The sequence below is a fragment of the Helianthus annuus genome, chromosome 13 (assembly GCF_002127325.2).
Source record: "Helianthus annuus cultivar XRQ/B chromosome 13, HanXRQr2.0-SUNRISE, whole genome shotgun sequence".
Taxonomy (NCBI): Eukaryota; Viridiplantae; Streptophyta; class Magnoliopsida; order Asterales; family Asteraceae; genus Helianthus; species Helianthus annuus.
In genome coordinates this window covers 15,933,466-15,959,479 of record NC_035445.2, presented here as the reverse complement: position 1 = coordinate 15,959,479, position 26,014 = coordinate 15,933,466, and positions in this window count along the sequence as shown.

The window sequence follows — 26,014 nt, the reverse complement described above, 5'->3', positions numbered from 1 at the left end:
TCTCGTAAGTTGTAAGTTGTTGTCGAAAGTTATACTCTTGTTTTTACTTTTGTAAAAAGCGTTTGTAGTTGATCGCTATTTTTGATATTAAAATGCGAACCGTTGTTATATAATAAAACGCGTTTTGTTTTTACGGATTTTCTCGAAAAACGGGCAGAGTTTCCTCTGTTTTTGGACGTCCCTGACAACACAAGTTGTCGTTATTTCCCAAAATTCAATCAATAATCAATCATAATTAAATTGGCTAAATATTTCCAAAAACGTAAACTGTAAACTATAAATAAATTGTTTCGAGCTCGTTTGTCACGTAATGAATTATAATAATAAAGATAAACGCGCCGTTAATTTTACCAAGTCCTTCTGTCGAGTCGCTTGACTGTTGACTCGGTCTGACTTGTTGAGTTAACTGAGTCAACCGGGTTTGACCCGAGTTGACCGAGCCAAAACTGAGGCTGACCCGTAGCCCGAGACCCGAACCGCACTGTTGACTTTGTTGACCGCCTTTGTCCAGATTTGACCGTATCCAAATCTGACCCGAACGATACCCGAAACCGAATCTACAGACTTGTTGAGTGAGCCGAACCTGAACTCGAAACTATACCCGAACCAAACTCAAACCGACAACCTCATCATCATCATCGATCTCCTTAATCAGCAAAACATATTATTATTATTAACAGGAACACGGCCGGAGCCGAGCCGACCAAAATCAGGAAAGAGAACAAGAGGGGGGGGGGGGGGGTTTACCGGAGGAGTCATGTCGGAGCTCACCACCACCGCGCCGCTACTGCCGGAGACACCCGCCGCCGCTCACTGCCGGACTTTTGATATCGACCACCGGACAAAAGAACTGACCGGCGGTCCGAGTCTTCGACCGTCGGTCCCTCCTCTCTCTCTTGCCTCTCAGTCTCTCTTTCTCTCTCTATGTTGCGCCGCTGCACACCATCGAAGTCCAGTCGCCGGTCAGATTAAACTCCGTTCACCGGAGTTCAGTCGGAGAGGGAGAGGTGATCGAGAGGGGTGTGGCTGATGATGTTGCTCTGAGGTTTTGAAGGAGAGTGGAAATGTCTGATGATTTTGTTTGTGAGAAATCGAAGAGAGAGAGAGGGAGTAAAGAAGAGAGGGTATTTGACATTTCCTTTGTGTGTGTTGTTTATGTTTGGTTGTCTGCTCAAAATCAAGGGGATAGACCCTCTTTTATAGAGATATGAAGATGAAATTTCCTTTATGCATTTATATTATATTCAGGTCATGCATTTGGCCCATTGAATCAAAATCTTTTGTAGAGATTCATTAGGATTTTTTTGACAAGATTTCAATAGATTTTGTAAGATTGTAGTAAATCTTGTAGAGATCTTTCGAGATCTAGTATATATGCGCAGGTTTAGGCTTGTGGGTGTTGGGCTTGGGCCCAGGGCCCGCAAGCCCATCTTATGTGCAAGTGACCCGTAATTCCTACGAGACCTGATATCACGACCCATACTTCATAAGCATAAAAATATTCGTGTATCCTCCATAATTGTCGGTGTCGTCAGTGTTTCGTACGGTTTCAGTTCGTTGTCGCGTAATATTTAGCAGATTCCTCTGTAACCACCGTTCGCGCACTGTAAAGTCGTATGGATGTTCCTAGGCATTCCAAAGGCCTAATTTAAGTTTAATTGCGCTGTAAACACGATTTATTATTGCGTTAATCATTTGTTAATCACGTAATTAATGGCGTAAATTACCGGTTGTCACATTCTCCCCCTGTTACAGAAATTTCGTCCTCGAAATTTAGACTATGTTATCTCCTCGGAATTGTGTTATTCGCAGGTAAGTCCGAATAATGACAAAGTGAATGAACGCGTAATCGAAACAAGACTTATTCGAGTCATGTGAATTCAAGGACATTCCTTCACAATAGGAATCCCAACAGTTTAAAAGAAATGTGTCTCAGTAACTGATGTCAAAGGAAACGAGACGTATAGGTACAGTCACTAATGTGACTAAGTTAACAGGGATTCAACAATGAACAGGAACTTCGACCAATCGAATTCCATATGAACGTTTACAACGTGTAAATGAGTTCTAGAAGCAATAACATCCACTGGATGAACTTAAAATCAATAATCTCAAATATAATAGTTTGCATGAAACGCTCGATCGTGATCAGCACAAGCTGCAAGTTATACCGACGCCTCAAGGTGTCGCAATGAATGAAACAATTCAATAATATCGGTGATCGAACAAGTATCACCTGTGTTTTGCACAAAACGATCGATCATGATTAGCCCAAGCTACAAGTTTGCACCAACACCACAAAGTGTCGTAATGATTTAAACAATCCAATAATAGCGGTGATCAAACAGTTTCACCGTGTTTGAGGTCAAATGAAGGCGCAGTAACGGGAATCTGAAAGTTCGTTTCAAATGACATCATAGAATTTTCAATTGAAAATGAAACACCAAGGAAATAATATTCTCGATCGAAGGTGCAGAAGCAATGACTATCGTAAGATAGTCGATCGATGTTGAAAGGACCGTTAGAAGGTACACCGGAATATGAAACGAATTTTGTGTACCCTTGTCTTATCACACGATTGTGTTAAGACTGTTTTAATTATGATAAATCAAAGCGGATTTAGAGCAATCAATAAGTAACATTTAAATCCGTGCATGAGATTCCGAAATGAGTTTAGCGCAAGCTTTAGTTAAGTGAAAACACCACCACAAGGTGTCGAAATCAACAAACAATTTAATGGAGTCGAATGCCAAACAAGTTCACTTCGACTCGGAACAAATGAAACGCCTGTTAATACGAATTTGAATATGATGTTTTCAATACATCATATGGTGTTTTGAATCGAACATGTGTAATGGACAAGTTCAAACAATTGAACCTGGTTTTAGCGCAATCCGACAATAAACATATGTATCAACAAGAAAACTTTCGGCATGGTCACAATGAAAAACCATGTATGTAACTTGTAAAGAAATGATCGTGATACAATGACCATTAAGAGGAGTAGAGATGCGAAAATCTACCCAGTGAGCGTGAAATTCGAAATTTCAATAATAGAAATTTGAGGACTTTACCTGGGGTTTCGTGTGACGACCAATTGTTAGGTAACATTACCGTCGTTAACCGAAATAGGGGGGATGTGGAGACATACGTCTTTTCCTTGGAGTGATTCGTGTCGTTGCAGGATCGCGTGACAAGTTATCGTTTCCTGACCGTTAGTTCTCCTGCTGACAGGAATCTAGCGTTGTCGTTGAATTGCGCCGTCGCGTCTTTTCAAAGGCCTCGCCTCGATAGTCGTATGTGACGTACTTCAACCTCCGTTGATGTAAGCTTAAATTTCACGTATACTTGCGCACTAGCGTTGTGTGCCACGGTGATGTACCTCGACATCCGTGGACGTAAAAATTGAGTTCCATGTATTCCGGTGCGCTATCGTTTTGTTATGCGTAGGCTGCCTGCTCGGGGAGTTAAAATATCATAGACAATGTGGATAATAGTGTGTACCCGAGTTAATATTCGCGATTCCTACGTGATGTCCATGCACAAATAATCGATCATATACGCATGTTAGTCATCAATAAGCAATCAAGTAATTCCCCTAGTCCCACTAGTCTATCCTCCCAGCCTCTCAGACTGAATCCCCTAGTCCCACTAGACTATCCTTCCAGCCTCTCAGACTGAATCTCCTAGTCCCACTAGACTATCCTTCCAGCCTCTCAGACTGAATCTTCTAGTCCCACTAGACTATCCTTCCAGCCTCTCAGACTGAATCTCCTAGTCCCACTAGACTATCCTTTCAGCCTCTCAGACTGAATCTCCTAGTCCCACTAGACTATCCTTTCAGCCTCTCAGACTGAATCTCCTAGTCCCACTAGACTATCCTTTCAGCCTCTCAGACTGAATCTCCTAGTCCCACTAGACTATCCTTTCAGCCTCTCAGACTGAATCTTCTAGTCCCACTAGACTATCCTTCCAGCCTCTCAGACTGAATCTCCTAGTCCCACTAGACTATCCTCCCAGCCTCTCAGACTGTTGTGTACTGTATGTAATTATTTTATGCACCGTGTATGAAACACCGTAACAGCGTATGTTTGAAAACCATATTTTGACTGCTTGTTTTTCGGCAACGGTTGGAGACCATATTCGAGTACTAGGCGTTCTGTATGTATTCAACCTCTCAATGATCTAAGTCCCCAGGGGGAAAGGTGAGGTTAGAGCCTAGGTATCACAACAGAAACCTAATTCGCTGTAACCTATAGCTCTGATACCAATCTATCACACCCCGAAATTATCAGAGCATTGGCGTGACTGGACTGGTATCTTCATTGCACAGCGGAAGCAAATAAGCTAAGTCTTTCTAGAAACTGAACGCCCACTAAGTACTCGACTCTTCATGGTCCTCCTATTCCAACCGTGCCTTGTCTTAGAATGCAACCTGAGAAAGAACATGCGAAAAAGTCAACATAAAGTTGAGCGAGTTCATAGTTTGTTTGTAAAAGATCTGAAATAAATCTTTTGAGTTGTGAAAGGTTTGAAATAAATCTTTGGTAACCGGTTTTTGAAATAGTATTGAGAAAATGAATTTAAAAATCATTTTCTTGCCAAGTTATATGGAAACGTTGTGTTTGTAACACGTTATGTTCATAAAACCATGTATTTGTAAAGCCTTGTCTTTGTAATGTTCGCATAACCGTCAATGCCCACCCTGACTTTGACTCCATACCCCCATAATTCTTTGTATTTGTATAAAACATGGTAGTTAATTTGTATGAACAAGAAGTTTCCGTAAGTATAAAATCCCTGGTATGTAGCAGTGTAAGAGGACTTGTGATCACCAATGGTTTGCAAGGCCACTGACATATGTGAAGTGCAAATAGGGAGACTCAAACCTAGCAGATTTCGCCACGGCAAAGTATGTGGACAAAGTCACCCCACGGTCCGTTTCTAGTTTGGCCGGGGGCTGGGCTCGCTACACCCAGATAGATCTACCGCTCCTGTCCCTCGGTCCCTCCATGAGGACTAATGGCCCCATGTTGTTCCTATCCACTCACATGATCGTATAACACCTCCTTACGTTAACCATACCATGTAAAAATTACTCGTAATTACTGTAACATATATCCCACCTCAGCCACCCTGGCTGAACCTCCCCAGCCACCCTGACTGAGCTTTCCCAGCCACCCTGACCGAACTTTCCCAGCCACCCTGACTGAACCTTCCCAGCCACCCTGACTGACTCCTTAGTTATGAAAAATCATTCATATTTCGAAAATAAGCATTTGTTTTGTAAAAACCGGTATGTTTAGTATAAACCTTTCGTAAATCATTTGAGTTCCTCGAAATCCATTCGTGATATGATTTAGAAATACGAGTTTTGCGTTTGTTCAAAACTTTGTATGTTTCTGAAAATTGTGCATGTCTTTCCACCCCGAAAACATTTACAAAAAAATGTAAAACAGTAGTAAAAAGTGGGGGTTATGAACTCGCCTGAATATTCCTGTGCAAAGCTAGCTATATACGACTTTGCGATGTCGTTTCCAAGGCTTGACTTGCTAGCGTGCATTCTACAATATTCCTAACATGGAATATCTAATAAGTTTCTAAATAAACGCAGTATCTAAACTACGTGTCATCGAGCTCTACCGAATCGTTAATCGAACGATTCGACGGTAAATAGTTAACTTAATGAGAATGACTAAGTTGTATTCATTTAGCTTCATTTTATGAAGTCGTACGTGTATAAAAAGAATATTTCTATGAAAATATCATATAACAAACTCGTATCGCGCTTCGTATGAAAATAATATATAATAACTTGTATTATATACATTACGTCTTGTGTATATTTGCCAAAAATATACGTATGTGCCGTCTAGGCGTATAAAATAAATACAAAAAGTTATATTTATTTTGCGAAAGTATCATCGCGTTGTTTCAAGTTTGAAACAAATATACAAACTATATTTAGTTTATAAAAGGACTCGTGTCGTATATAACTTCAAACAAATATATAAACTATATTTATTTAGCAAAACAATTGTCGTGTCGTTTGATATTTGGAATAAATATAAACTATATTTATTTTGATGAAACGACTTCGGGTTACGCGATGCTTGAAATAAATATATATGCTATATTTATTTATAAAAAGATTCGAGTTTGTTTGAAATAAATATAATAATAACTATATTTATTTTTGTCGTCAAATTTATCTCCGTATCGTTGTTCTCGTAAGTTGTAAGTTGTTGTCGAAAGTTATACTCTTGTTTTTACTTTTGTAAAAAGCGTTTGTAGTTGATCGCTATTTTTGATATTAAAATGCGAACCGTTGTTATATAATAAAACGCGTTTTGTTTTTACGGATTTTCTCGAAAAACGGGCAGAGTTTCCTCTGTTTTTGGACGTCCCTGACAACACAAGTTGTCGTTATTTCCCAAAATTCAATCAATAATCAATCATAATTAAATTGGCTAAATATTTCCAAAAACGTAAACTGTAAACTATAAATAAATCGTTTCGAGCTCGTTTGTCACGTAATGAATTATAATAATAAAGATAAACGCGCCGTTAATTTTACCAAGTCCTTCTGTCGAGTCGCTTGACTGTTGACTCGGTCTGACTTGTTGAGTTAACTGAGTCAACCGGGTTTGACCCGAGTTGACCGAGCCAAAACTGAGGCTGACCCGTAGCCCGAGACCCGAACCGCACTGTTGACTTTGTTGACCGCCTTTGTCCAGATTTGACCGTATCCAAATCTGACCCGAACGATACCCGAAACCGAATCTACAGACTTGTTGAGTGAGCCGAACCTGAACTCGAAACTATACCCGAACCAAACTCAAACCGACAACCTCATCATCATCATCGATCTCCTTAATCAGCAAAACATATTATTATTATTAACAGGAACACGGCCGGAGCCGAGCCGACCAAAATCAGGAAAGAGAACAAGAGGGGGGGGTTTACCGGAGGAGTCATGTCGGAGCTCACCACCACCGCGCCGCTACTGCCGGAGACACCCGCCGCCGCTCATTGCCGGACTTTTGATATCGACCACCGGACAAAAGAACTGACCGGCGGTCCGAGTCTTCGACCGTCGGTCCCTCCTCTCTCTCTTGCCTCTCAGTCTCTCTTTCTCTCTCTATGTTGCGCCGCTGCACACCATCGAAGTCCAGTCGCCGGTCAGATTAAACTCCGTTCACCGGAGTTCAGTCGGAGAGGGAGAGGTGATCGAGAGGGGTGTGGCTGATGATGTTGCTCTGAGGTTTTGAAGGAGAGTGGAAATGTCTGATGATTTTGTTTGTGAGAAATCGAAGAGAGAGAGAGGGAGTAAAGAAGAGAGGGTATTTGACATTTCCTTTGTGTGTGTTGTTTATGTTTGGTTGTCTGCTCAAAATCAAGGGGATAGACCCTCTTTTATAGAGATATGAAGATGAAATTTCCTTTATGCATTTATATTATATTCAGGTCATGCATTTGGCCCATTGAATCAAAATCTTTTGTAGAGATTCATTAGGATTTTTTTGACAAGATTTCAATAGATTTTGTAAGATTGTAGTAAATCTTGTAGAGATCTTTCGAGATCTAGTATATATGCGCAGGTTTAGGCTTGTGGGTGTTGGGCTTGGGCCCAGGGCCCGCAAGCCCATCTTATGTGCAAGTGACCCGTAATTCCTACGAGACCTGATATCACGACCCATACTTCATAAGCATAAAAATATTCGTGTATCCTCCATAATTGTCGGTGTCGTCAGTGTTTCGTACGGTTTCAGTTCGTTGTCGCGTAATATTTAGCAGATTCCTCTGTAACCACCGTTCGCGCACTGTAAAGTCGTATGGATGTTCCTAGGCATTCCAAAGGCCTAATTTAAGTTTAATTGCGCTGTAAACACGATTTATTATTGCGTTAATCATTTGTTAATCACGTAATTAATGGCGTAAATTACCGGTTGTCACAGTAAACTTCAACCACCTCTTCGTCATCAGAGTCCTCTTGATTACCACTTCCCCCTTTACTACTTTGGCCAGTTTCAACATGGCTCTCATTCAAAACATCAAACGGATTAGAAGAAAGAAAACTGGTAGAATTCGGCTGCCCTTTAGACTCATCTTTGCGTTTTGTAATAACGGGTCTATATTCAAATTTTGGATTTTGCTTATTTACCTGAAAACCTCCTCTCTTTGCAATTTTCTTACTCGGCACGTCCATATACCCATCATCATCAACTCTCGGTATCTCCTTCCCTTTTCGACTTCCTTGATTAGTTATCAAACGGTCTTGTTTACCAATATCAGCCCTTTTCCTTGGCATCTTTGGACACGTATGATTATCATGTCCAAAAACACAGCAGGCCGAACATCTAAGTGGGCTCCATTCGTATTCCACATACATGGTTTCCTTAATAAAACTATCACCTTCCATTTCAGGGATCGCCAAAGTGATTTCCTCCTTAAACTCCTTATCCGCGGATATCTCTATCAGAGCTCTTGCATAACTACTTCTCCCCCACGACTCCATGCACATTGAAGATGTGTAAGAATCAAGAAGCTTGGGTTCGCCAATGGTCGTAGCTATCATGCTAAGCCCATCCTCCGTATAAGCAGCAATGGGAACTTCATGTATTTTCACCCAGACTTGAAGTTTCTTTACCTCCTGTTTCTCAAGCTTGACAGTAGGCGTCCATTCATGAAGGAACATAGGTTGAGCCCGAATAATCCAAGGACCTGAAGCAAGAACATCCCGCATACCTTTCTGATCCGAAAACTTAAAGAAGAAAAATCCGTTTGCATTCATCATTGTCTTCTGAATTCCAAAACGTTTCCAATTGTTCTTGACATAATAATCAACGACCGGGTAAGCTACTCGGTCACCTAGAAAATACCCATACAACGTGTTTGACAATTTCTCTTGGACCACTCGAACGGACTCCTTTGGGAGCACAACATCACATCCCTCGTGTTGAGATGTACAAGCAAGTGCTCGGAAGTTAACCTTTTTCTCCTGCCTAAGAACTGATTCTGCGTAAGACAACGGCTTCCCCAAATTAATACCATCCAGCTTCAAACCTGAGATACCCACAGTGGGTTCTGTAATCGGAGTATTAGCCGGGTTGCTTCCACCATCATTCGAAACCCGATGACCTGTCACCTGAATATTCCCCGCCTCTTGCATGCTATCAAAATAACCTTCCATGTCCTGTGAAGATTCCGTGACATTAAAGTCAGCAGGAACCGGAACAGGAACAGAAATCTTTTCAAGTTCGTCTATTACATTAATCGGATTTGATCCAGCATTTGACTTAAAATTACCTCTACGTGCAATTTTCAGATTTCCATCATTCAGTCCCCGAGTACCACCACTCTTTGCAGCCAACGGCGGCTTACCACGATCAGGCTGGACATCGGATCTCTTACGAGCATCCATCCTGGAGACGAAGACCTTCTCTCTCAAAACCAATGAAGCTCAGAAAACCACGCAACACGAGAAATCCGACAAAAGAAAATAACAAAACCCTAATTCTAGCAAACCCTATTTCATGCAGCCCTTCGCAACATATAGTAAATCTGGTTATTCAAGACGATAAACCAATATGAACTATATACCACGTTAAACTAACACAAAAAACGGTGGCGATTGAAAACAGAAACGAAAAACCCTAGATGAAAATCGGTCAAACCTGCTAACTAGTTCGTTATAGAGATTAATGGCCTAATCCCTAATCACAGACTGTTATACAGAGAATCACGAAAGAAATCTTAGGGTTCATGATGAGCAAGAAATCGCCAAGCTAGAGAGAGAGCATTAGTCAAGGAATTACCACTTCACTATCTTTCAATTCCACAATACACTCTTAGGATAGTTAACGGAACACCAACCCAATATCGAGGAGAATCAGTACACGGAACTTGACCAATCCACGATCACCCTCTGCTAGCAGCTTTTTTAAATGAAGTAACTTTACCCATCTAAACACTCATTATCTATATCCGGTTTAGATCGGTTCAAAGCGCTTGAAAGTTGAAACTACTATTGGCCAGTCTTGATAGGTTTTTTGCCCAGTCTTCCCGGTTTAGTGCACCTTGCTACACTCAAGGCCACTGGCCTGCACCTTTGGTTTCTTTAACTATATTGACTCTGATCAATTTACTTGTTAATGGGTCAACCATATGTGACCCCCCTTGTCCTTTATTGATTATAATAATCATATGTGTTTAATATCTAGTAGACACTAAAACCATTGGTTAATTGTGAAAGGTTTTGTCTATAAGTAACCATCTTAAACCATCATATTCATTTCATCACTTAAGCACCAACACATCCCTCCCTCCTTGCTCACTTTTGGCCGAAACCCCAAGCCCACACACAACCATTTTTCGATCTTGATCAAGCCATTCCAAGTATATACAAGGGTTAAGGATCTCATACAAGGAAGCTCGGTGCACTCGGATTGTGAAGGACCTCACCGCATTGCTTTTATCCATTCGTTTTTCGACTAGTTTCTTCCCTAGCCTCGAGCTATGTTGGTGCATGTTTGTGACAACAGCTTAGATTTGGTCTTTGGATATCTTGTAATTAGTTAAACGATAAACGGTTAGCGGGTTTAGCTTTGTAATAGTGAGTTTATAGTGTTTGGGCTAAACTAAACCCATTTGGGTCAAGGGGAAACGAATTGGGCTTTGCCCATGTTGCAAACCCTAGCCCAAATAGTAAACCTTGTGTTATATAAACAAGGTTAGGCTTTAGGGTTTAGGTTGATCAGTTAATCAGTTAATCAGCCAAAACAGTTTGTGAGAAAGTATTTTCGTGAGAGCAATTAGGCTTGGACGAAAATTAGGGTTAGGGTTTGATTGATTGTAATACGTTTGTTTGATAATCAATAGAAACCCGGTTGAAAGTGATTTGCTGTTCTACACGTTTTCTGCTACAATCTGATCTAGAGGATTCCGCACTCTAGGTTAGATAGACGATTCTGTGACGATCCATAGACTCAAGGGGACCTACAATTGGTATCAGAGCCTTAGGCTCTTGGTTGCTCGGTTCAGAATTGTTTGCTGCAGAAACAGGGAGTGATTTCGATTTTTTTTTGTTAAACCTGAAAATTAGGGTTTATACAATTTTCGAAATTTTTGTTTGGTTTGATAAAATTTTCGAAAATTTTGGCTATTTTGATCTTTTGGTTTGTTTGTTTGGTGATTTGCAGGTTTTAGGGTTTGCAGGATTGTTTTTGGTTGATAGTTTTGAAGAATTTTGGCTGAATTTCTTGAAGATTCGAAGACTGTTCTTCGTGTTCTTCATAAATTTCATAAAAATTTTCATCAAAAGTTGACTGATTTGCTTGTCTGATTTTGCAGGATTGTGTTGGAGAATAATCAGAATTTCGAAAAGATTAACCTTCCAAAATTTGCTGATCTGCGAAATTAGCTGCTTGTTGAACAAGATAGTTAAATTTGCTGAGAAACCAGAGAATTTAACTGACCTGACCAGCGAAATATTCTGGCGAATTTAACTGTTGCGTTGATCTGTCCCAGCGAAATTAACTGATTGGCGAATTTAAAATCCAAAGGCGACTTTGGTAATCGTGTGAATTTTCCACAGCGAAATTAACACGGTTTCGGCAACTTTACCAGTTGTCGTATTCGCGAAAATAACCAGCGAATTTATGTTTCAGCGAAATTGACCAGCAAAATTAAATAACAGAACCAGCGAAATTAACAAGATCCAGCGAAATTAGCAGCATACCCAGCGAAATTAACAGCATACCTAGCGAATTTATCAGCAAATTTAAGTGGTGGAATTTCAGTTGACAAGCGTCGGAAATTTTTCGGTGTTTTGCAAATAGAAATTGATCCGTAGCTCGTTTGACAGAACCGTTCGCGCTGTTAGATTCGTGTGATTTTTAGGACAAAAAAAAAAAAAAAAAAAAAGACTCTGGAAAATCCCGAATTCGGTTTTTGACATTATATATCATTGGATTCGTCTTTTCGAGACGATTCTAACGGTATAATTTGGTAACCACTGTTTTCGGACAACTTTTGTACGGTTTTATCAGTACGGTTACGGTAAAACGTGTTTAAAGATGATTAAAGTGGAAAATGTCGAGAAGTGGCCAAAGCTTACAAATGTTAACGAATATGCTGTCTGGAAGGAGGAGTTTGAGTTGGTTGTGAAGAGCGAAGATACCAGAATGTGGTATTGTATTATAGATGGATACATGGCTCCTACACGTCGTGTTGAAGGAAGGACAAAAGTGATTTCTTATGACAAGATGGATGAATCTGAGAAACTGATGGTTGATGCTGAGAAGAAAGCTTTAGCAGTGATAAAGATGTCCCTGCCTGAGGGAATTAAACATACCATCAAGCACTATGGGACTTCTTATGATCTGTGGGAAGCTTTACGAAAACGTTATCAGAATTCATCAAGACAGAGTGTAGGAGATCGTGCGTTAGATGAAGAAGCAGTTGCTGTGAAAGAAGAGACGAAGAAAGCTCTTGAACAGATGGTTAAGAAGAAGGCTGCAGAAGTTTCAAAGTGCATGGATGGTGTGAATGAACTTACAACAGAGGTGAAGGTAACACCAGAACCTGTAAGTCATACGTGTCATAATTGCACTGAACTACAGGGTGAAGTTGACAGACTATCGGAACAAAACAAAATTTTGTTGACTGATTTGGAAAACCGAAAAGAGTTAAATGTTCTTTTGATTAAACGAGAGTCAAACTGTTTGGAAAAACTCAAATCAAATGAACAGGAAATTAGCAGTTTAACAAGCAAAGTCAATGAACTGTTACAGGTCATTGATTTGGCTCGTGAAACTGTGAAAGAAACGAATAACGAGCTTTCAGAAAAGTGCACAGAATTGGCTGATGCACAAGCCAAAATTGTAGAACTTCAGGGGAAGTTACATAATTTTGGGAATTCTTCGTTAGTCAGAACTCAAATTCAAAAAGGTTTAAAAAGAAGTAATGATAAAACAGGGGTGGGGTTTACTAAAGCTTCATCTTCTGACTACTCATTTTTACCAACTGAAGATGAGCTAACTGATTTTGTAACCACTGCACATGTAGTGGATCCGATAGCTGTGGACTTGCCAAGTAGTCCAGTTTCTTTGAAAGAATCTGTTGGGTCTAACAGTACACCTCATAAATTGGATGAGGATACTGAAGACAACAAGACCAACACATTTAAAAAGGGATCAAATAAGGAGAAAATATCCTGTTTTAAATGTCACAACAAAGGGCACGTGGCGAGTGGTTGTCCTTTAAAGAAAGGTAAGCAAAAAGTTGACGAAGTTATGGACGGGAACCAGGTTGGGTCAAGCAATAATGTGAAATCTGAATCTAGTTCAAAAACTTCCAATAAGAAGTTTTCGAAAAAGAGATCGTGCTTCAAATGTCACACCAAGGGACATGTAGCTAGCTGCTGTCCTAACAAAAAGAATGAAGCACAGGTGAGTGAGGAGAAAGGTTCAAATTCTCCAAAGAAATCTGCTTCCAAGCAACCACAGAATGTTGCTGTTGGTGTAGATAGGGCTGAAAAAGGAACTCCTCAAGTTCCACGTTTTCAAAGAAATCAACAAAGATTTCAGCCTAGATCTCCACCAGGCAGATATCAGAGACGTAGAAGCAGTTCACCTAGAATGAACAATTATAATTCAAATAATTTTAGAAGTCAAAGTCAATATCAAAATCGATACCAGAATAATGGTGGTCGAAATTTTTATAACAATGGCTTTAGAAATTATAACCATAATGCTTCTTGGAATCAAAATCAAAATTTCCAAAGGTCAAATTGTCCAAATGTATATAGAAACCCTCAGGACCAAAGGCCTAGTGGAAATCAAAATCAAATTCCAACAGGTCTACGATCCAAGACTCCAGTTAGGAGTAATGGATATTGGATAGATGTTCCGGTGGTTGGTGAATTTGGACGACCCAAGACCTTTAAGGCTTGGGTCCCCCAATCTAACTAATTTTTAAGTTAGTGTGTGCAGGAGCGGCTAAGGAGGAGTATCAACTTATGTTGATATTGGCTGCTTCAGGCACATGAAGGGGGTTGTGAGGTTGTTGATATATATTTTTTAAATGATTTAAATTGAAGTTCAAAGTGCTTAGTCGACACAGAGGATAACCTGGCAGATCTTTATACTAAAGCATTTGACAGGGCTCGCTTTGAACATTTAGTCGAACTCAACGGGATGAGGAATCCTGAATAACTGGTTTTTCATAAGAATTTTTTTTATTTTGTAAATAGTTTACTGCTTTTCTTAAAAAAATCAAAAACACAAAAAAAATTGAAAAATCAAAAACATAAAAAAAAATTAGAAAATCAAAAATGAGTTATCACTGTGTGAAAAGGAGAAATGATAGTACATCAGCAAGTTAGACTGTCACACTGAACTTGAAATTAAATTGCTTAAGTGTGATAGCAGCTTCATCATATGATGTACCAGTAGGCAAAAAGCATGAAATAATCAACTTACCAATGTGATATAAACTTAAATGAACTGAATATGAGTGGGGAACACATCAGTGGTGTATGGTTTAATGACCTTAATTCTTGCGTTGATAGATTGCCAAAATCTGAAGTTTTGGGTCTTTATACTGTTGTTTCAACTAGAGATATCTTGGCTGTCTGTCTGTTAGAACTAAAATTGTATATGCACCCCAGGAAAGATAGTCACTTGGAATTAGCTCATTTCTATTTGAATGTCTGTATATTTCCCGATACACACAATTTTGATCTGATTCTGAAATCTTCTCTGTAAAAAGTCGTGTACCTCCTCTGCTGCATCCAGATATATGCTGACCTGGAGGTGCTAGGCAACGACAGCTTCTGCTGCATCCAGATACATGCTGACCTAGCTGTACGTTGTCGCGCTATAGATCTAATACACCCGAAAGAGGCCCTCTAGTGCCCAAAAGAAACCCAATAAACCTATATCAAACTGAGAAAATCTCATATGATCTGTATATTATACCATCTCTACTAAGATCTATTCTTTTCTCTTCTCAACCTAATCCCAGTTAAGATTTCAGAACTCAGGATTGGACTTGTGAAATATGTGGTAGGGAAGATACTTGCATGATAGAGTGTGCTGTTTTTATTTCCAGGATTTGATTAATATTTATTTGGGTGTTCATGGTTACGAAATTAAAACATGATAAAACAGATTTTATGCAGATCTAGACACAGTCATGATATCTTGAAGGATGATATCAGTATACTCACCTACTACGATGAATCTTTGTGCATACCTTGATCGTGGGGGTATATCCTGAAGTGGGACACACTAATATTTCAGTAAATAAAATTACCTTAACGTATCATACGGTAATGGTACTTGAAATGTTCATGCATTTTGTTTAAGTGGACAAACATACTGGTAATCGTCTTGAACTGCTTTTCACGAAAAATTAAATAAAGAATTATATGATTGTGTGAAACAGTTTGCTTGTGCTGATATGATCTTCTTACCAGTGATTCTCACAAAAATAGAGTGTTTATTGTTTTTGTTTATTGCTTTTGTATTTACTTGCTTTCAGAAAATATAAAAATCCAAAAATAGTGTCTTTTTCTGTTTAAAATTCTTAACGTACGGAAAACTGTTATTCTTGGAGGAATTGTTACTGATAGGGGGAGACGGTGTTAGTAAGTGAGCTCAAAATTTTCAATCAGGCAGGTTCTTGTGTGTTGAGCAAAATGTTTTGCGTGTTGATGATTTTGAAAAAGCTTAATCTGTTACACAGTTTAACTAATCTCTTGAAAAATAATAATTTATTTAACTTTTGTTGAAAAATTCTTATGGTTTCTCGAGATGTTTGTTTTATAGTATACAGATTGAAGCGGTTTATTGCTGAGAAGTGGCTGTGAAGTGTGAAGATGAGAGTTTGATTGGATGCATGGTAGAACCTCCTTTCTATATTGCAGACAAGATTGAAGAGTTTGAAGATTGCTGTGCAAATGCTGAACTGGAGTTTACTCAAACGCTAACGTGTTGAAGATTTGGTGATTGGATGCATCAGCTTAGGGGGAGTCTGTTGCTGACAGAAACTGTTGAAGCTGAAGCTATCCAAAGACCAAAGACAGTGCAAGACTACGTGAAGATTGCAAGAAGACTGAAGACAAAGTTTTGACTCAAGACAAAGTTTTTATGAAGCTATTGTCAAGGGGGAGTTTGTTGGTGCATGTTTGTGACAACAGCTTAGATTTGGTCTTTGGATATCTTGTAATTAGTTAAACGATAAACGGTTAGCGGGTTTAGCTTTGTAATAGTGAGTTTATAGTGTTTGGGCTAAACTAAACCCATTTGGGTCAAGGGGAAACGAATTGGGCTTTGCCCATGTTGCAAACCCTAGCCCAAATAGTAAACCTTGTGTTATATAAACAAGGTTAGGCTTTAGGGTTTAGGTTGATCAGTTAATCAGTTAATCAGCCAAAACAGTTTGTGAGAAAGTATTTTCGTGAGAGCAATTAGGCTTGGACGAAAATTAGGGTTAGGGTTTGATTGATTGTAATACGTTTGTTTGATAATCAATAGAAACCCGGTTGAAAGTGATTTGCTGTTCTACACGTTTTCTGCTACAATCTGATCTAGAGGATTCCGCACTCTAGGTTAGATAGACGATTCTGTGACGATCCATAGACTCAAGGGGACCTACAAGCTAGTAGTAAGTGACATTAAGCGCCCTCTTGATCTATTCTAAAGTGGTTAAAATGAACCTTGTCGGTTAAAATTCATGAACTTACAAGAAGACATGCTAAAAGTTTACAAAAATGATGATTATGTTGGATAAAAGCATGAGAGTGGTGTAAAACTTGTAACGCTTGTTTTGTTGTGATTATTTAGTGTTGATCTATACTAGTAGTAGCTCGGATCGTCATTTAACCCGGTTAGGTCATGTCCATAAAACATGACATAGAATAGGTTAATGGGTGAAAGTGGTTAAAAGACGAACACTACTACTTACTAAGCATGAACTCGTGTAAAATTAACTTTTCCTATGAAATAGTGTTCTAAACTAGTAGATCTACGGATCTACAAGTGGTATTTTCAAAGGACCAAGCGTCAAGTGATATCATATTTTCTAAAACCGGATCTTTACATGAACAAAGGTGATTTTGTAAACACACAAGGGTGTAAACACTTGTGTAACACAAGTTTTGACAAAAGAACTATTTTTGTAAATTTTTACAAGAAGTTGTGGAAGTATATTTACTTTAAAAACGGGACTTTCAAGAAACCGGATTAATTTATACCAAGATCCACTAAAAATAATGGAAAGATACTACAAAATTTGGATAAACCACAAGTTCATGTATTTTTGCGACTTATATCTGTTTTGACTAGTTTGAGGGTTTGGATACTGTTGTTGTTGATTGAGAAAATTGTTGATTTGAATTTTAAAAGAAAATGATACGCTTGAAAGCGTGGCCCCTCCAGTTACAGGGGAAACTCTGGCGAAATTTTTCCAAAAACCTAACACTTGGAGATATTTTCATCACAAGTGTTATATATATATTTCTAACTTGTTTTCAAAAATATAAATTTTCGCCACGATTTTTATTACAAAATTTCTAAGTGTCGGAGGTGGGATTTTCACAAAATAAAACTTGATAAATATATATTTAGTATATATGTTTTTCATATCAATACTTGTGAAATTTTTATGATTATTTTGTGAACTATACAAATATTATTTTTAGGGTACAAAATAATATTACCAAATATTAATGATTCCAAAATAATACGAACACCTTCACAATAAATATTAAGTTACAACGGTATTATTATTACCACCCTATCTTTATCCGTAACTTACGTATTTTCAGAAAATACTCTTAAATGCGTATTTTGTTAAAAGTATTATTTTGGAAATTATAAGGATTAAAATATAATATTTTTGGGAAAAATATTTATATTTTGGAAGTAAAGTATTTTGGATAAATGGAGTAAAATATATTTGTAAGTGAGTCTTAATAATATATTTCGAGGTTACAAACGCACATGTATTAAAGCACCCATCCTTGGGAAGGAACGTGTTTACCAAATAATTACTAAGTGTAATTATGAAATAGTTGTCTAACCAATTCCCAAAGACATTAAACTATAAACTAAAGCACGGCCGTCCGCCAAATAGAAATTAGTACGTGTAGGTCGACACTCAGCAGATTGACCAGGAGATTTTCTTGTTAGAGACGCACCACTGTGAGTTCATGTCCCCCTTTTTCTCTTAACTGTTTTCAATTTTCTAAACTGCGGGGGTGAAATACATGTTACTATGATTACAAGTACTTTTTACATGGTATGGATAGCGTAAGGAGGGTTATTATTTAGATCATGTGAATGGGTAGGCACAACTTAAGGCCATTAATCCTCATTGAAGGACCGAGGGACAGTAGCGGTAGATCTATCTGGGTGTAGCGAGCCCAGCCCCAGGCCCAGCGTAACGGACCTCGGGGTGACTTTGTACCCAACGCAAAATATGCTAGGTTTGAGTCCTCCTACTTGCACTTCACACATATCAATGGCCTTACAAACCATTGGTGATCTCTTTTTCCTTATTTGCTACATACCAGGATTTTATACTTACAAAGGTTTTACTTACTCACTACACATGAACTTGCTCAACATTTTTTGTTGATTTTTCCAACTTACATGTATTTCAGGTAATTAAGGATCTGGCATGGTATGCTACATTTTCACGCTGCTTAAAAGTTATGAGATCATCCAAGTTTAGGGGTGTGGCTTTTACCTGGACGAGTCACAGTTCTTAAACTGCGTCTGCTTTACGTTTGTGGTTATGAATTCCGAACAATGTTTTTATGTTATTAGGTTGTAATTTCCGTTGCATGTGTCATGCACTTTAAAACAATGTTGTGGTACTTTTATTTTGAAACTTAAATCAATGGATGATCTGCATGTTTTTTTTATTTCATATAGCTTTGTTATGATTAAGCTATGGTATTAAGAAGTCACACCAAATTAACCACGCTTCCGCAAAGCCAGGGTGTGACAGCTTGGTATCAGAGCTCTAATCATAGCGAACTAGGATTCCTTCTCGAGTCTAGACTATGATCACTAGGGCTCTCACGAAAATATTTTTTACTCTGCATACCACTTAAGTCTAGACCCAAAACGTTTTCTTTTACAAACTAATGTTGAGCACATGTTATTTTATAGTTATAGGCTCGGTCTGGGAGGCCGAGGCTCGGTCTGGGAGACCGAGGTAGTTGTCTAGTGGGACTAGGAAGAGCAGTCTGGGAGGCTGGGAGGCTAGTGGGACTTGGAAGAGCAGTCTGGGAGGCTGGGAGGCTAGTGGGACTAGGAAGAGCAGTCTGGGAGGCTGGGAGGCTAGTGGGACTAGGAAAGAGCAGTCTGAGAGGCTGGGAGGCTAGTGGGACTAGAAGAACTATTTGATTGCTTAACTGGTGACTAATATGTTTATCTGACTATATGATTGATTATTTGTGCATGTGTGTGTTTGTGTTACAAGACGACATGGCTTCCCCTTCAGATACTGGAGTGACGGACACCTTAGATCCTTTAGCGATCGTGTCGGACGACAAGATGATGTCAGCGAATGAGGTACACACTTCGGATACCACCAGCACAGATGAGGATGATTTTCAGCCCTTCGCGCTACCTGATGTCGTGGATGAGCCCGCTGATAGCCTTATCGCTGGGGATTCGCCGTTCGCAGTGATCCCTGCCTCGGTACCTCTTGCCGCTTACCCTATTGTTGATATGCCCCCTGACATAGGCGCTGACAACGACATCGACTTGTTTGATGAGGACCCAATCAAGGATGACATGGAGGGCGAGGCCCTTATTGCTGCCAGTGATCTCCTACTTCTCGCTGATGCTCCCGCGGAGGAGGCACCCATCCATTCACCTGTCCCAGATTCCTTTGAGTTTGTAGCATCTGCACCTTCACATGCGCTGGGAATGCAGCATCGTTCGCACGACACGAACCCTAATATGGCATCATCCGCTGCACCTGCACCTAGCTTTGAGTTTGGTAATGACGTTAATGGCGATTCGGATCCTGTTTTCCCACCAGGCTTTGATCTCGATCATGACATTGAGTTATTCATTTAGATCAGCCCATGGAGGATCCCGTAGCCCCTGATGACTCTATGTTTGCTGATCCCGCTGATTTCGAGGTGGAGTTTGATGATTTGGAGCCTGCTGTGGCCCCTGAGCCAGTTGATGCTCCTGTCCTCGCCTTAGAGCGTGACCTTGACCATGCCGATGCACCAGCTGTTGATCCTTTGATTGATGATGCACCTATCGATGATCACCCTATTATTGCTCCACTGTTGGAGGATGAGCATGTTGTTGATGCTCATGTTAATGCCCCTCACCTTGCCGATATTCTTGCTGATCCTGTTATTGCCCCTTTTCCTGACCTTGTGCCTGTACAGTTCGATCATGCGCCTTTTGCGACCCAAGTTGATCCTCGATACGCGCACACCCGAATTGGGTGGATAGACGATGCTGATGGTCACCCACCTTTCGAGTTTCCTGTGACACTCTCTTGTGGCTCCTGTTTCAGCCCCTGTTTCAGTTCCTATGGATGCACCCATGTTCCCACACTCACCACTGATGCTCACCACACCGTTACATGACCCGGAGCCTGCACTCGAGCCAGCTGGTACACCATTTAGGTCAGCTTGATGCTGCGCCTGCTGAACCTACACTTTTATGTGGTCTCGATCCTGTTTCTTTTTGGTCTGCCAGACGTTGCACCCCTTATATTTACCTGCATCAGGCAACCCCCCTCATTTGTGGAGAGGTTCGTTTTCCCTTGAGAAGATCGACGCCCGTTGCGCCATCGTGCCTAACACTTTCTGCCAGGACATACCCGCGCCTCGTAGAGATGCTCCAGGCCCCACCGCTGGCTACATTCACCCCTATAACGCTCGATAAGCCGATTTGATGGTCCCTGTAAACGTACTATGCTAACTATAAACCCTTACCACTCCTCGCATAATGAAGAACACACACAGGATAAGTTGCTCCTGTAACATCAACTGCAGTTGAGGATATGAGTCGCGGAACGTTGAAGCTTGAGCTGACACCACAAAGGGCAACTTCAAATACAAAACATTACATAACCAAAGACATGAGTTAAGCATCTACATCACAAGACAGCATATTGTCTGAAGACTTTAAGTAAAACACCACGTCCTCCACCAGCATGCCTTGATCCACCACGTACGTCAGGATCCCTTTTACGCTCTTGACCTCTGATATTTCACCGTCCCCAGGATTTTCGATACTCGTTCCTTTTACCATTGAGTGGCAAATCGGTTGACTACTTCGAGGAATATACGAGCTCGCAAAGGAAGTCAAGCATGTCGACAGTTTACTTTTCTTTCCTCCCCCACCTCAGTCACCAGAAATGTTGGTATCTGGATAACGCAGATTGCGTTACGATTGGGTAGAGACCCCAAGATTGTGGAGATTTGTGAGGACCACGTCTGACTACGTAATTTAGATATGCTGATATACTTGTTGGGCAAGGGTAGGGAGACCCGGTGACCCTGATAATGTGATACATTTTGTAAGACAATGAAATTGTAGCCAGAAAACGATGGTAACCAATTGCCATTAAGCATGCATTAAAACATTTTGGCCAATAACCAACGAAAGCTCAGTCGCCATGTCATTGCTAAATGCGATCAGTAACGCTTATGTGCGTACTAAAATTTTAATACTACATGTTTACTTGCTATACTCTCATTAAACGAAACCCTCAAATTACGTACGGATGTTATGAATTTGATGCAATGTGCTTACCCGTTTAATGAAAACCTAATCATAAGACGTGTTACCAACATAACGGGAATGTGCTATGACTGAGAAACATGTGTTTGTTTGTTATACCTTCGGTAAACGTAATTCCAATTACTTGCTTGTAGAATTGCGTGTTGTGTAATATGATGATTTAAATATGTGCGAATGCATGTGATTTCAAACAACTATTTACGTTCCGTGAATAGAAGAGACCTAACTAACATGAACTTCTTCCTAGAAGATGTCGCATCAAGAGATCACCCGACTGACCGAGGCAGAATGGTTAGCGCACACCTCTCAAGTCAGAGCTCGGCACAAGGTTCTTCGCTACAAACATGGCGAAGGTGCCTCAGGGAGAAACCTACCTAACGGTAATGTTTAAGTCATCTAAAGACACATTACGACACGTTGGGAAAGTCCCCAAGGTGCCCTGCTAATACCTATTGTGATGATGAATTCTTGGATACAGGTTGTACCTACCAGCATTTCCTAGAATGCAACCCTCCGAATTTCGGTGGCACGGGAGGTGCCATAGCTTTTGTAAAATGGGCTGAGAATGTGGATGCCGTTGTGCGAATGAGTGGTTGCACGCCAGAGCAGCAAGTCCCGTACGTTTCCGGATTGCTACAAGATGGAGCTCTGTTATGGTGGGACCGTAAGGTTCGAGAATTAGGCGAGGCTGTAGCATATGCGATGTCATGGAGTGAGCTGAAAGAAATAATGCGTAAGGAGTATTGTTCTCAGATTGATATCCAAGGGCTGGAATTAGAATTCCGGGAACTACAGAAGGAAGGTCCAGATGTGGTGAAGCACGTGCGAAGGCTTTACGATTTGTCGCGAGTTGTTCCGTACCTGGTGGAACCCGAGTTGAAGAGAATGGAGCAGTCCATTTGGGAACTGACACCTCAAGCCTTGAGCTTGATGATGGTATCAACGCCACCATCACCCATGATTGCCCAGGTGATAGGACTGGAGCTCACTAAGGAAGCACTCAGATTGGTGAAACTTTCAATCCCGGACGAGAAGAAGGAAACACCAGTGGAGACATCTGAGAAGAACAAAAGGAAGCTCAGTGAATTCCAAGGAGGTGATCAGGCAATTAACAAGAATAAGGCCAAAAAGGGAAAGATGTACTTGGGTAAACTACCTAAGTGCGAAGTATGCCAGCGCCATCATAACGGGCGATGCGGTAATAGGAAGTGTGACAACTGTGGTAAAAGGGGACACAGTAGGGAAACGTGTTGGCAGGAGACGAAAAGAGGAAAGGAAGAAAAGGAAGGTTATAACTGCGGTGGTATGGGGCAACTTGGGAAAGATTGCCCAAGGGAGATTAACCAAGACCATGAAGGAGCATCCAACACCGAAGCTAGTGAAGCATGCCAGGGTCCAGATATGGTTGCTGGTACGTTCTTTATCAACCCAAAATTTTGCATCCACGTTATTTGATAACAGTACCGACCATAGCCTCGCATCTCATGAATTTAGGAAATCTACCTAGTTTAGTAGAAAGTAAGTTAGTCGACCCACTCTTAATGAGGCTGGTTAATAAACGACCTAGACGTAGTAACTAGGATGTACCCGCGGTCGAGCAACCAAGCGGAGAATCGTTATCCGCATCCCGGAGTCGAACGACGAAGCAATCATGACTCATGAGGCAAGATACGCCTCTACAAACTACAAATTGCTTGAAGGCATGGAGGATGTTGCGTAAAGAATATGTTGTTTCTGGGCACATATCGGGGACAGGAGGAGCCGAAGAACTAAGCACGAAAATCTTCTTATTACAAGGAAATGCCCTAAGGTCTTCCCCGAGGATTTGCCAGAATGTTCTCTCCTACGGCTAATCCCGTTCACATCAGATAATTTCCCGGCGTCGCACCTGCAGTCAATACCCCCCTCAATGACTTACACCTCCGGGAATGCAAGGATTGACAGTGAAGTTTCAGAAGTTGATGGAGAAGGAAGATAACAGACCAAAAATCCCTTGTTGGGTAACCCCATACCTGCTCGTCTAAAAGAAGGATGATGATTTTCAAGTAAACGTCAGCTACCAGGAGCCGAACAAGCTAACCCACCAGAGTCAGTGACTCTTGCAAAAAAAAATTATTAACGGATCTCTCACACAACTGACTATGATAAACCAACTACTACTACACGACTGATCGACGATCGAACATCGTTAGCGGAAAAATTCTGGGAGTATACCAGGATGAAATTGTGGGACAATGACTGTGCTTAGACATAACCAAATATGGTGCTTCCTACACAATGTATAAACCAGATCCACATGAGATGCGGAATCTAGAGAAACTAGAAGCCTTACATCTAGGAACCATATCTGTCAACTCAATCAAACATCATTAACTTGAGCAACTTGTCAGTGCAGTTAACAAAACCGAAAGTACTTAAATTTTCTTCCGTTGAAGTCTTCACTTTCACTTCTAACGAGTAGATATTTGCATATCTACTCCCCTCAAGTAGTTGCATCACGTTGTTTTCCTTCGCTGAGAGCGAACACACGCTTGCTTCGTATACTAGGTCACTTCTCTCTTTTGGTAGAAGCACATCGCTTCATCACTTGAAAACTTATGTATAACCCATGCATCGTTTGCTACGCATGCGGTTTCATTTCGAATAAATGCTTCATTAAAGTTCAGATATTGCGTTGCCAACTCTAATTACTAGTTTGAGATTCGAACGACCTACTTTTTGTCATTGTTGACTCTTTTGTTATCAAGTCAACACACTTTTTTTAAACCGCTTTCCTTCAAGTTACGTGTTTACTATCGTGCCAAGATTTCCTTGTTGATATGAACGTTTATTGTTGGGTTACATCGAAACTAAGTTCAATTGCTTGAACTTATCCAGTTCACATGTTTGATTTAAGACACTATATGATGTATTGAGAGCATCATATTCTAATACTTTGACAAAGATTTTTTTGTTTCGAGACATAGTAGACTTGTTTGGTCTATGACTCCACTAAATCGTTGATAGATTTCGATGCCTTACAGTGATACTTTCACAGAATTGAAGCTTGCGCTTATCTGACTACTCACTTCGTACACAGATTTAATTGATTATTTGACAACTTGCCCTAAATCCGTTTTCTTTATCACAATTAAATCACTCTCAACACACTTGCGTGCTGAGTCAAAGGTACATAAATTCATTTCATATCATGGTGTGCCTCCTAACGATTCTCTCGTTATCAATCAAATGTCTTGCAGTACTTAGTTTCATCTTCCGACTTGTTTCGATACACCTTCATCTGGTCTTAAACTCGGTGAATTTGTTCAGTCACCGATATTATGGAATCATGTCGTTGTGATACCTTATGGTGTCATTACAAACTTGTAGCTTGTGCTAATCATGATCAACCGTTTCACGCAAAAATACGTAAACTTTTGTTGACTTGTCATCCAAACATCCCTGATGCAACTACAAATCAAAGCAAGGATACACCAGATTCGTTTGTATTCACTCAGCGTATTCTCGCAGTTCAAAATGTTCAACGCGCTGAACCTTACCACTCGTCTACTCGGGAGTTGACAGATCAATATACCATTTCATTTTAGTTGTTAATTTTTGAATTTAAATATAGCGAGTGCTGTGTTTCGCGAAAACGCGCTTGGATATTGTGATCGATCATTTGAGGATCTTATTAGTTGAAACTCCTCTCTTGTGGACCCCCCCTGCTAGCTGGTATATACTAGGCTATACGTCAAGTACCTCTGACACCAACCGCTTTGAGCACACACCTTCTTAACCCTAGGGTACGGGTTGTTAAATATTCTTGGACCTACCAAGTGCGAGTAAGGTTTGATTCGGTTTGATGATTATCTACCTCGATGTTATTTATATATATACATGTGTGACGTGACCATAAGGAGTTAAGGTAGTACAAAATTTCGGGGACGAAATTTCTTTAACGGGGGGAGAATGTGACAACCCTCACCAAACCAGGTATCCGTACGAATTAATTAGTATTTAATTACTGCTCAATTACTGTGCTTGCTTACAGTGGTAAACAAACTTCTACATGATTTCTGAAATATATATAACCATGTCTCATACTCTATTTGTTGTTACTCTATTATTTACATACAGAACTTTAGTGACAACCTTGATGCACAAAAGCACAGTAGCACAATGAACGGATAACCCATTTAACACGCTGATATAGCCAGCACCAGGCGGACACTGCCTCT